The sequence below is a fragment of the Dipodomys merriami genome, unplaced genomic scaffold (assembly GCF_024711535.1).
Source record: "Dipodomys merriami isolate MVZ:Mamm:240054 unplaced genomic scaffold, mDipMer1.0.p SCAF_153, whole genome shotgun sequence".
In the NCBI taxonomy this organism is placed as follows: domain Eukaryota; kingdom Metazoa; phylum Chordata; class Mammalia; order Rodentia; family Heteromyidae; genus Dipodomys; species Dipodomys merriami.
The window spans coordinates 2,957,861-2,969,101 of record NW_027202860.1 but is presented as its reverse complement, the minus strand read 5'-3'; positions in this window follow the sequence as shown (position 1 = coordinate 2,969,101).

The window sequence follows — 11,241 nt, the reverse complement described above, 5'->3', positions numbered from 1 at the left end:
GGCTAGGGACTGGGGCAGCTAGTCAGATCCCTGACCAAAGTAGGGGGAGCAAATCCACCAGGGAACCTAGCCAGGTAAGAGGAGGTGGGACCAGGTGGGAGGAAGGTGTGATATAATCTTATTCAAGTGATAAATATCTTCTTAATCCTAGGAAGTAGAGGTAAACAGTAAATAACTTACAATTTGCATGGCCTTTTGTCTACTCCCAACCTCCCAGAAAATTTGGGGTAGAATTAGCCTATACCCAAGATAGAAATCTGAATTCCTATCAAGCCAGGACTGATTGACCTTTTCAGGAAACTCTCAGTGTTCTAAGAGTATAATGGGAGAAGGCCTTCCAAACTTCCAAACCTTTTGGGTCTCACAGCTCAACTTTTGGGGGCTTTCACAGATTCTTTTCATGAAAGAAAGACTACAACTCATCCTCTTTCTCATCTTCACTGTAGTCAATGGTTCTTTTCTCTGCGTGTCTCCTACTCAACCTTTCTCTATCATAACTGTTAGGTTTTTGAAGTAGCCGAGTAAGAACAGCACCACGCACGTGGTATTCAGGTAAGGGGTAGGTTTATTCAGTAGACCTGCTGGGACCAGGCCAGGTTGGCACTCCACGTGGCTGACAAAGACCTGGGAAACAGCTGGGAAAGAGAGAGAGAGCTGGGAAAGAGTGCATCTGGGCCTGGGCTAGGCCTTATCTAGGGTATGGGCAGAGAAAGGTGTGGCCACATCAAATTCAGATGTGACCTCAGCGGATGCAGATGTGACCTCTTCCAGGTGTCCCAGTTGCCTCGGTAATGCAGGTACTGGGTGGAGACTTTGCTGCAAGGAGGGTGGAGTCTGCTCACCATCCAGGAGCAGATCTTACAATAACCTAAATAAATATTTTTGTAAAATTTTAATTTTAAGCCAAAATTAAATTGCTATTCCCCTCCCCCCAAACACACCTGCTGGAAGAAAACAATTCCAATTAAAGTACAAAAAGTGTTGTAAGGTAAATCATCCCAGAAGCCACATTTTAAAATATAGAATATTGGAGTCTTTATTATACATACAGTTAACAGGCTGCAGGCGCCAGTTGTTACAAAGGCCTGCAGCACGCAAATACACATAACACAGCTTGGAAACATGCTAAAGAGGAAGGAAATAACAAGAACAATACCAACAAGCCAATTCAGCTCCAATGGAGAACTGAATTGGGACTCCATGATGACTGGAGATGAGCCAGGAGACAGGACACAGGACACAATCACAGAGACACATGTGGCATGGTGTCCAGCGGCTAGGCTGGTCTGAGCCTAAATAAGTCAGCGCAGGGGGCAGATCCTCAGGAAATTCCCAGTCCCAGGCACGGGACTGACAGATTCAGTAACCTATCAGCCAAGTGCCTGCCCCTGCTTCTAGGGGTCTAGGCAGACCCATTACCTGGGAGGCAGGTGATGGGCAGAGGGTATTCTTCCCCCCAGCATGAAGACAAGATGCCAGACCCTACCATCCACCATGTGGCCAATATGGCACCGGCCAGACCTGGCCTCCTTACTTCATTCCCTCCTTGTTTTCTTATGTAAAAGGACTAAATTTTTGCCTAGGCCGTTTACTCCTGTAAGTTATAGAGTCTCCAGCAGTTATAGAGTCTCCAGCTCTATATGGTTGTACCCATATAGTCAGGGGACTTGGCCCTGACTTTCCCATGTCAGGCAGGTTATGATTTACAAATCTATGTCCCACAAAAGAATGTCCTGCAACCAAAGTCTTAGGTTAGTCAGATCCAAAACAGTCTTTCTCCAGGTATCAGCTGCAGGTGATGGAGTTAGGCAAGAAGGAGTCCAGTGCACTTTGACCACGGTGGAGGTGGTCAGGATGATGTAGTCTCCTCCAGATGGTGCCAGGCCATTTTACTCAAACAGGAATCTCCAGGTTAGAAGAGAAGGGCTGGACAGCAGCAGCAATGTCTCCAGCAGTTGGGGTAGAGTGTCACACCTCCTGCTGATGTATCTGCCATTTCTGCATAAACTGGTTAAAGAAGCTTAACCTAAGGTCTGACTTTAGTGAAGTTCCCCATTACTTTCCTGGTTGTACACTGACTCTTGCAGGCTGGAACCCCATTGGTTTTGAAGGCAGTTTAAGCAGTAGCTCCTTCTGGGTAATTTACCAAGGTGACAACATTTTAATAACCAGAAAACTTCTTCAAGCTGATTCAGGGGCATCGAGACTACCTAGTCAGGAACCTATAGCCTTAGGCTATTTTTACCAACAGGTTGCCAGGATGAGATGTTATTAGGAACACTATTTTACTCCAAACTGGAAATTATATACAACATTTAACTTTTAACAAATGCACAGACCTTTTCTTTGGCTACAGCAGTGTAGCTTGTTTAGCACATAAGTTTACAAAAGCATCTTTCTGGCTGGCTTAGGAACATGATCTCTAGTGACCCTAACCATGCCTAAGTTACCTGTGTAGGCCTTTAGACAGATCACAATAGGGACACAATCTCAGGTCCCCAACCTTCTTTCCTGAATAGGTGAATTTAAGTGGCTGCTTCCAGCCCAAAAGTTACTCCCAATTAGAGCTTTGAGCAAATACAGGGGAGTTGGGATTTTAAACTATCCCCCACATTTTACAACCTTAGCTTTTTACTACTATCACAAGTGACTAGCAAGCTCCTGTCCCTTTACGAGGTAGATAATCAAGGACATTAGGCATGCTTACAGACTATCTTCCCATGACCTCTTGGCTCTGACCAATTTTGAAGGGCCACACACAAATGACTCCAGGATCTGACACCACTTCTGCTATCGGAGCAGTGGCTTACTGTCTCAGGATGCTCCATCATTTGCCACGGTCCCATGACTGCCTTTCTCTATGCTGGAATAAATGCACCCTTGGCATTTTCCGTGGTCAGTTGCTAGACTTGAACTCAGGGTTTGAGTGCTGTTCCTCAGCTCTTCAGCTCAAGGCTAACACTCTGCCACTTCAGCTCCAAAGCACTCTGCTTTTACAGCACTTTGCTGGTGGCTTAGCGATGACAATCTCTCAGGGACCTTTCTCTGGCTGGGCTGGCTTCAAACCAGTCTTCAGATCAATGAGTCTTATATATGTGGCCACTTTACTCTAATTAAAAGCAACAAAGATGGTCACTGGAAGTAGTTCTATAAACTTTGTCTAACCTGGAACCTTTTTGTTGGTCATGGGGCTTGAACTCTTGGCCTGACACAGACACAGAAGAAATAGCAGACTAAATAGTATGGGCTGATAGGAGGGTGCTAATGAGGAGCTAATTTTGTAGTTGGTGTAAAGATTCTCATTAGGATACTGGAAAGAATTATGGCAACAAATAATGGTGATAATTGCACAGCTTTATAAATAGACTTTGTATCATTCAGTTGTATACTTGAAATTATTGAAATGATGCATGTTGTATATTTATTTTTTCTATATTTCTAATACATTTTAATTTTTTATTATCATTATGATATGGTAGAGGAAGTAAAGATGGAATATAATATTTGACTTGAATTGTGTAAAATTGCTAATGAATGATTTTAAGATATAAATATAAGTGTGCTGTGGATAAGACTTCCCTGGTAACTAACTAGCTATTTTAGCTAGTAACTGTAATTGTAACTCTGTAACCCTGTAACTCTGAAAGTCTGCTTCTGCTGCTTTTTGAGCAATGGGAGCTCTAACCCAGTGGAACCATCACACCCTTTGTTCTATTCCCCTGCTTCCCCCCAGCAAAACCTTGGCACCAGCAAAACCTTGGAGGGAAATTTAAACTTAAGGTGTGAATTTCTTGTAACAATTATTGGCTAAAACCAACACCCAACCTCCCCCTTTCCCCGCACTAGCCCAAAATGCTTAAAAGCCGATGAGGGCTGGCACTCAGGGCTGTTTCCTAGGATCTGGACTCCAGGTGCGGTCCTGGTGTGTCAGCACTTTTCGCTCAATAAAATCTTTTACATTTTCACTGCAGACTGAGTGGTCTCACTGCCCCTCCCCACTACAATTAAAAGGTGATTTATAGAGGGGTTATAGTTACATAAGCCAGGGAATGAGTATCTTTCTTTATGGACAATTTCACCCCTTCCCTTGTTCTCTCCTAGTTTTTCCTTCCCACCCCTATTGAATACTACTGTATTTGTTCACCCTTTGTTTCTCCATTTCTTTCTTTCTTTTTTTTTTTTTTTTTTTTTTTTTTGGGTCCAGTCGTGGGACCTGAACTCTGGGCCTGGGCGCTGTCCCTCAGCTCTTTAGCTCAAGGCTAACACTCTACCACTTGAGCCACAGCACCACTTCCGGCGTTTTTCTTTTTGCTGTGGTGCTGAGGAATCGAACCCAGGGCTTCAGGCATGCAAGGCAAGCGCTCCACCACTGATCCACCTTCCCAGCCCTGTCTCTCCATTTCTGTGCCCTCTTTACCCTCCCAAAGACAGATGGATGAACAAACATGACAAAAAGAAAACAGCATCAACGATAAAGAACATTTCCATTTCCTGGAATTCAGATGATAAATATTATTTTATTTGTTAAGACACATAGCACTGTGCCTTTGTGTTCCTACCCTAAGAGTATCCTCCTTCATCTCACTATGAATACTTTATCATGTCCCATTGTATTTTAGATCTAGCTTCTGCATATTGAAATAGAGATACTGGTCTAACTGCCATCCTGGCACCTTACTGAGTGGTGGGGGCTTTTCACCAAGCTCTGAAAACTAGAAGTGAGATAAGCAGTTCTCTAAATATGCAAATAGATCATACTGTTTAGCTCTGGGAGAACTCTGCTCCAGAGAGTTGCAGATGTGCTGTTTAGCCCCTAGATGTTTGCTTTGCTTATGTAAATACTTTTGTTCTATATTTTACAATATTGTTTCTATATTTTGTTCTATATTTTACAATATACAATAAAGAATAAAATAATTTTTAAAGATTAAAAACATTTTGAATAGCACCTCAAAGAAATGTGAAACTTCATTAAGCTTATGAGCTTACATGTAATGAGAGTAGCAGAGAGTACTCTCAAGAAAATTGAAAGAAATAAAGATAGAAAACTATAGAAATTTGATGATGAACATTAATCTGCACACCCAAGTTGACCAGTGGACACAGTTCACTTAAGCACAGTTTTCTAATAACCAGATGCAATATAATAAAGTACTAAAGGCAGAGGACAAAGATGAAATCTTATGAGAAAGAGAAAAATATCGCAGAGTGGAGATTCAATATGATTCACAGCTGACTGACCAAAAAACAATGAGGTTAGGAGAGGGTGGAAATGCACTATGATTAAAAGTGGTTTGTCCTTTCCCAAACTCATTCTGGATTACAGATGAGTTATTAATTGAAGTAGGGATGCTGAATTTAACCAGTGCCATCTTGGTATTAGGTTTAACTGGCACCATCTTGTCTTCATGGTGGAGGCAAGGAAGTCCTACCTTCTGAGTGATGGGAAAGCCTGAATTTCTAGAGGTAGGGGTGGGGACTTGTACAATAAGTTCCTGGACCTGCCAATCTTGGGTCATGAACTCTCAAGTTCCCTATGTCCCTGCCCTCTGACTTGACCCTGGACTAGCTCAGGCTCGAGTTTGCCGGCCTTCTGTCCCATGTCCTGTGTCTGGTCTCCTGGCTCTTCTCCCATCACCATGACATCCCACTTCAGCTCTACACTGGAGTTGATCTAGCTTGTTGGTATTGTTTTTCTGTTTCCTCTCCTGCTCTTATTGCTTAGTTTTCGACAGTGTTAAGGGTATTCACGGATCTGCAGGTCTTTGCGACAAGAGTCTGCCTGCATTCACCAGCTTTCCAATAAAGACTCCCAATATGACCTCTCAAAATGTGACTTCCCTGTTTTCTTTCCATACAACAGAGTATAAACTCAATCCAACAAAAGCAATGTGCAGGGGGCCCAAAGTCATCTGGGTGTTTTTTTTTTCAGCTTTGCAATAACCTTCTGTGAGAGGAACTGTTTTTTGTCAGAGATAATGCTAAGTTTCAGAGATAATAAGCAACCAAGCTGATTTATGCCATTATTAGTGTTAGGAAATTGAGTCATGAGGGTATTAGAATAAAGAACAAGCAGAAAGCAAACTCAACAGACCAGATCAACTTTAACAGAAAGTGGAAGAGGGATGCTGTTAGGAAAATGGAGGAGAATAGAAAAGGAATAGACTGGACTCAATCATCAACAGTCTAGGATAGTTCATTGCCAGCGAGGGTCACAGACCTTCCTGCGGATTTGGAGGTTGTACAAGAGACTGGATTTTGGGGTGGGTTTATATAGGTCTTAATAAGGAAACAGATTTTTTTTAAAAATGGACTATGGTTTCTTTGGGGCCAAGGATGGTGTCCTTGGCCAGGCCCAAAGTAGAATGCTCTACCTGGGGTGAGGAGGTTTTAGTTAAGCCAAGGTCAGAATGACCTGTCTGCAGACAAGCAGGTGACCAGGCACCTGGTATTTTGCTTGACTTGGGGGAATAAGGCAGGAGTCAATTCTTCATATTCCATCTTTAGATACATAAAAGGATTGGAATAAGAGGGGAGAGGCAAGTCCTTCACATAGGGTGTTTGGATACATGAAAACGGTTGGGCCAGCCGGGTGCAGGTGGCTCACGCCTGTAATCCTAGCTACTTAGGAGGCTGAGATCTGAGGATCACGGTTCAAAGCCAGCCCAGGTAGGAAAGACTGTGAGACTCTTATCTCCAATAAACCACCAGAAAACCAGAAGTGGTGCTGTAGCTCAAGTGGTAGAGCACTCGCCTTGAGCTGAAGAGCTGAGGGACAGCGCCCAAGCCCAGAGTTCAAGCCCCATAACCGACCAAAAAAAAAAAAGATTGGGCCAAGAGGGGAGCAACATGGAGTTATGAGAACAAAGCAGATTCCTATCAGAGACCATGGTGACTAGAAGAGAAACAGGAGGCATGTGGAATTCTGGGAACAGGGGTGAAGGGATTGAAATAGGGTCATGTTAGGGGACAGAGTCACAGGGAGCTGGAGAGTTCAAAGGGTAGGAGGTTGCAGGGACCTCCAGGGTTCAAAGAGTTTTGCAAGTTTATGGAGCAGATCTGGCCCTGGAAACCTTTATTTTAATATTTAAAATTTTATTGTAAAGGTGATGTACAGAGGGGTTACAGTAGCATAAGTCTGGTAATGACTGTAACTGGGAACCTATAGTTTGAACAAGTCTCCAGCCCCATCTTATAGGGGTCCATCACCTGAGAGAGTGGGGGAGTAGACTTTCTTATTTAGATTCTGAGCTGGAGAAAGGGGTTGGAGAATTTAGAAAGCTCCCCTAGGGGAGGGTAGTCAGTGGGCCAAGCCCTGGGAGCAATGTTGAGTTGTGAGAACAAAGCAGATTCTTTTCAATTTGGATGTGTGGCCCTATGCAAATCACTTCTACTTGAGGAACAAAAGTGTAATTAATCAAAATCATCTCTAAGGTGCTTTTTTTGTTCTAGGATTCTAAGAGATGACAAAGCTAAAATGGACTGAAAATAAATTATCCCAGGAACTAGGAAGCCTGTAGGAGAAGCGATGTTGCTTCTGATACAGAAATTTCCAGCTGCTGCTTTGGGGGAGGGGAGAGAACCCACACAACCCTTTTGGCTCAGAAGCCAACAGAGACCACTAGGCCAGACTAAAGCCCTGCTATGGCCAACTCAGGTTTATGTCTCAGGAGTTTCATAAATGAAGCCCAGCCCAATGAAGGATGAGCATGAAGAATTTTATTCAGAACAGACCATATATGGCTCAAAGGCCGTTGATGTTAATGTTAGGTCCTGGCCCCTTTCCTAGAAGTCCCTGCCCAGCATCCTTAGCCCAGGTAACTGGCACACCTGGGAGCAGTGGGAGGTCTCCCAGGCTCTGAGGTCACTTCCTCTTCCTCTGAGGTCATGTCCTCACCTGCTTGGGTCACTGGCTCCTTCTGACTGTGAGGGTTTCCCAGGTTCTGAGATCACCTCCACATCCACCATGGCCACTCCTCCTCCCTGCCCTCTCTCTACATAACCTGAATCTGGCCGTGAGTCAGCCCTCTACAAACCTCCTATCTCCTGCTGACCTCCCATCTCGTGTAGACCTCCTATTTTATGTGGACCCATAGTTCAATTACCCCAATAAACTTTTCAGCCTGAACAACAGCATGGCAGTCTCGTTTCAGAGAACCTTACAGTTAGCATTGCTACTCAGTCAAGTTGGTCTGTCCACTCTGGCTGTCTCTGTGTCTCTTTTTTTGTGTCTCTTGCTCTTTCTGTGTCACATTTTCTCAGGGGGTCTGATTCTAAGGCTTCTTATATCCTGGCCTCTGCTCTGATAGGTTGTTCCTATTATAATTAGGTGTTTTGAAAGGAAACACTTTATTGGTTGGGCCCCATAGCATTCTAATTGGTTGTTAATAACTAATTAGGCCCCAAGATGCAGTTTGGAGGCTCTGGGTTCTAACTAATTTACTTTTTCACTTCTTATAGTAAAATAACCAAGTGTGTCTACCTGCATTCAAATACACTTAGGGCAGGGACTAGAGTAAACCCATGTAGCATTTGGAGACCTTGATCAGATGTATATGTGTACAAATCTCCATATATCTGATCTGTATTTTGTCACCACTATTGTTATGTGCTTGCTATGTCCCAGGCACTGTGTAAGTCTTCAGACATTCACTCCTTCTTGTTCTCTGGCCAGGACTATGCAAGCTATCCTTCCTTCACAGCTGTGAAGCATTGGAAATGAAGGACAGAGCTATGGCAGCATCTAGGGTCATAGAAACTGGTTGCCTAAAGAGCAGGTGCTGATATAAAGAAGAGTTAGCCTACTTTCTAACCTTTGGCCTTGGGAGGAAGGGTGATTCTTGATTTCCACACAGCAGGTACACCCCAGGCCAATTTTACTATTTGCATTGCTACTTTACAGACTTTAAACAAATCAAAATAAATTCACTAGAAATGAATTTTTGTTCAGGCCATAGGAAGGAGAGTAGGATTTACAAAATACAAAGAAGTTGAAACCTATTTAGTCAATTATATGTTTCTGTGGATGACATTTGGTGACTGTTGGAAAGTTCATCCTTGATTTGTATTGCCTTTCTACATATAATTTGTGCTTTGGGCTTTGAGACTATGATTTACACCCCAAACAGAGGTATGTATAACAAGTTGAGGCACACCTTGCAGTATCATCTTTATTATTACTATTTTTTATTTTTTTTTGTCCGTCCTGGGGGCTAAACTCTGGGCCTGGGTGCTGTCCCTCAGCTCTTCAGCTCAAGGCTAGCATTCTACCACTTGAGCCACAGCACCACTTCTGGCTTTCTTCTGTTATGTGGTGCTGAGGAATTGAACCCAGGGCCTCACACATGCGAGGCAAGCACTCTACCGTGGAGCCAACTTCCCAGTCCCGAAGTATCATCTTAAAGAGTTTTTTCAGGAATGGATATGGAGAAAGTTCATAAAAAGGAGGTGTCTTTTGGTGCTGGGGAAGGGAAGGACCCCAAGGCCTCTGCATGCTAAACATATACTTGACCCTGAGCTAATAGTACTCATCTCCACCTCCATTTTTGTACAGGAATTCCGTTGAGAGAAAACAGAGAAGCCACAGTTTGACAGGGCAAATTGGGAGTCTTTATTAGAAAGCTGGTGACCGTAGGTGGACTCCAGTCTCAAAGACCTTCAGCCCAGTACAGAGCTTTCACAAAGCTTTTAATAACAGAAATCACGTTTGGGGTGGAGATCCAAATCAAACAGAAAAGACCATATAGGGAAATGCTTAGGTACCAGCAGAACTTTCCACCTAGGGAAGTAGATCAGGAGTCAGCTTAAACTTTCCACATAGGGGGATAGGTCTCAAACTAAGGCCAGCATACTCTGTAGCAAATGCTTTCCTAGGGATGAACAGCATGTCTGCAATTCAATGAATGGCCTCTTTCATCTTTAGTTAGGCTTTTCAAACTGGGTGGAAAGCAAATACAGCCATCCATGTACCTTGCTGGCTGTAAGGACAAGGCATAATTGCTTAGACCCAACCTTCCTTCCTTCCTTCCTTCCTTCCTTCCTTCCTTCCTTCCTTCCTTCCTTCCTTCCTTCCTTCCTTCCCTTTCTTCCTTCCCTCCTTTTTTTCTTTTAAAGAAAAAGTAAAAATTCTAGTAAAGCTCCTTAGGTTTCTAAGGCTGTGAATCTATTACATAATAGCCACCAGGAGAACACAGAAATGATTTTTACTGTGATTTTACCTTCTGAACACAGGGAGGGACACACTGCAACAGCCTTTATTTCTGGGCTTTTATTGGATGACTGGAATACAGTGATGTTGCTAGGACTGTTGCCACCCTCACCTTTCAGAAGTGTTACTTATGTGATCTCTTTTCTCAAAGTCCATGTTGCTTACAGTGTTAGGAGAGAGCATGGCGAACATCAGTGAAGGATTTGCTATTCCTCAGAGATTTTGTTATCAGCATCTTCTTGTCACAATCAAACCTTTAAAAAAAATAGGTGAAGTTGATTGGTATGATTTGTGTGCGTGTGTGTGTGTGTGTGTGTGTGTGTGTGTGTGTGTGTGTGTGTGTGTGTATGTGAGAGAGAGAGAGGAAGGGGGAGGAGGAGGGAGAGGAAGGGAAAGAGGAGAGGGAGGAAGGGGGAGGGGAAGGGAGAGGAAGGGAGAGAGGAGAGAGAAAGGGGGAGGAGGGAGAGAGAGAGAGAGAGAGAGAGAGAGAGAGAGAGAGAGAAAGGGGGAGGGGGAGGGAGAGAGAGAGAGGAGAGAGAGAGAGAGAGAGAGAGAGAGAGAGAGAGAGAGAGAGAGAGAGAGAGAGAGCACAAGCACACTCTGGGGCCTGAATTCAAGGAATGGAAATTGTATTGAGCTTTTTTTTTTTGCCCAAGGCTACTGCTTTGCCACCACAGCTTCATTTGTGACTTTTTTGGTGATTAGTTGGAGTCTCATGGACTTACCTCGGCTTCAAACTGCAAACCTCAGATCTCAGGCTCCTGAGTAGCGAGGATTAAAGGTGTGAACCACTTGCACCTGGCAAGGCGATTTTAATGAGCATTGATGAGCTTTGAAGCGAGAAGGAATTGTGAAGACTTTGCATTATTCCCTGGTAGGGTCTAAGTATTGGTAGTCATTTAACAGCAGGTATTATACTCAATAGGAGCTCCAGTCCTAAGAAGTCTTAAAAATGGCCTCTTGTAGCCAGGTGCTTGTGGCTTTGGCATGTAATCCTAGCTACTTAGGAGGGTGAGATCTGAGATTCATGGTTT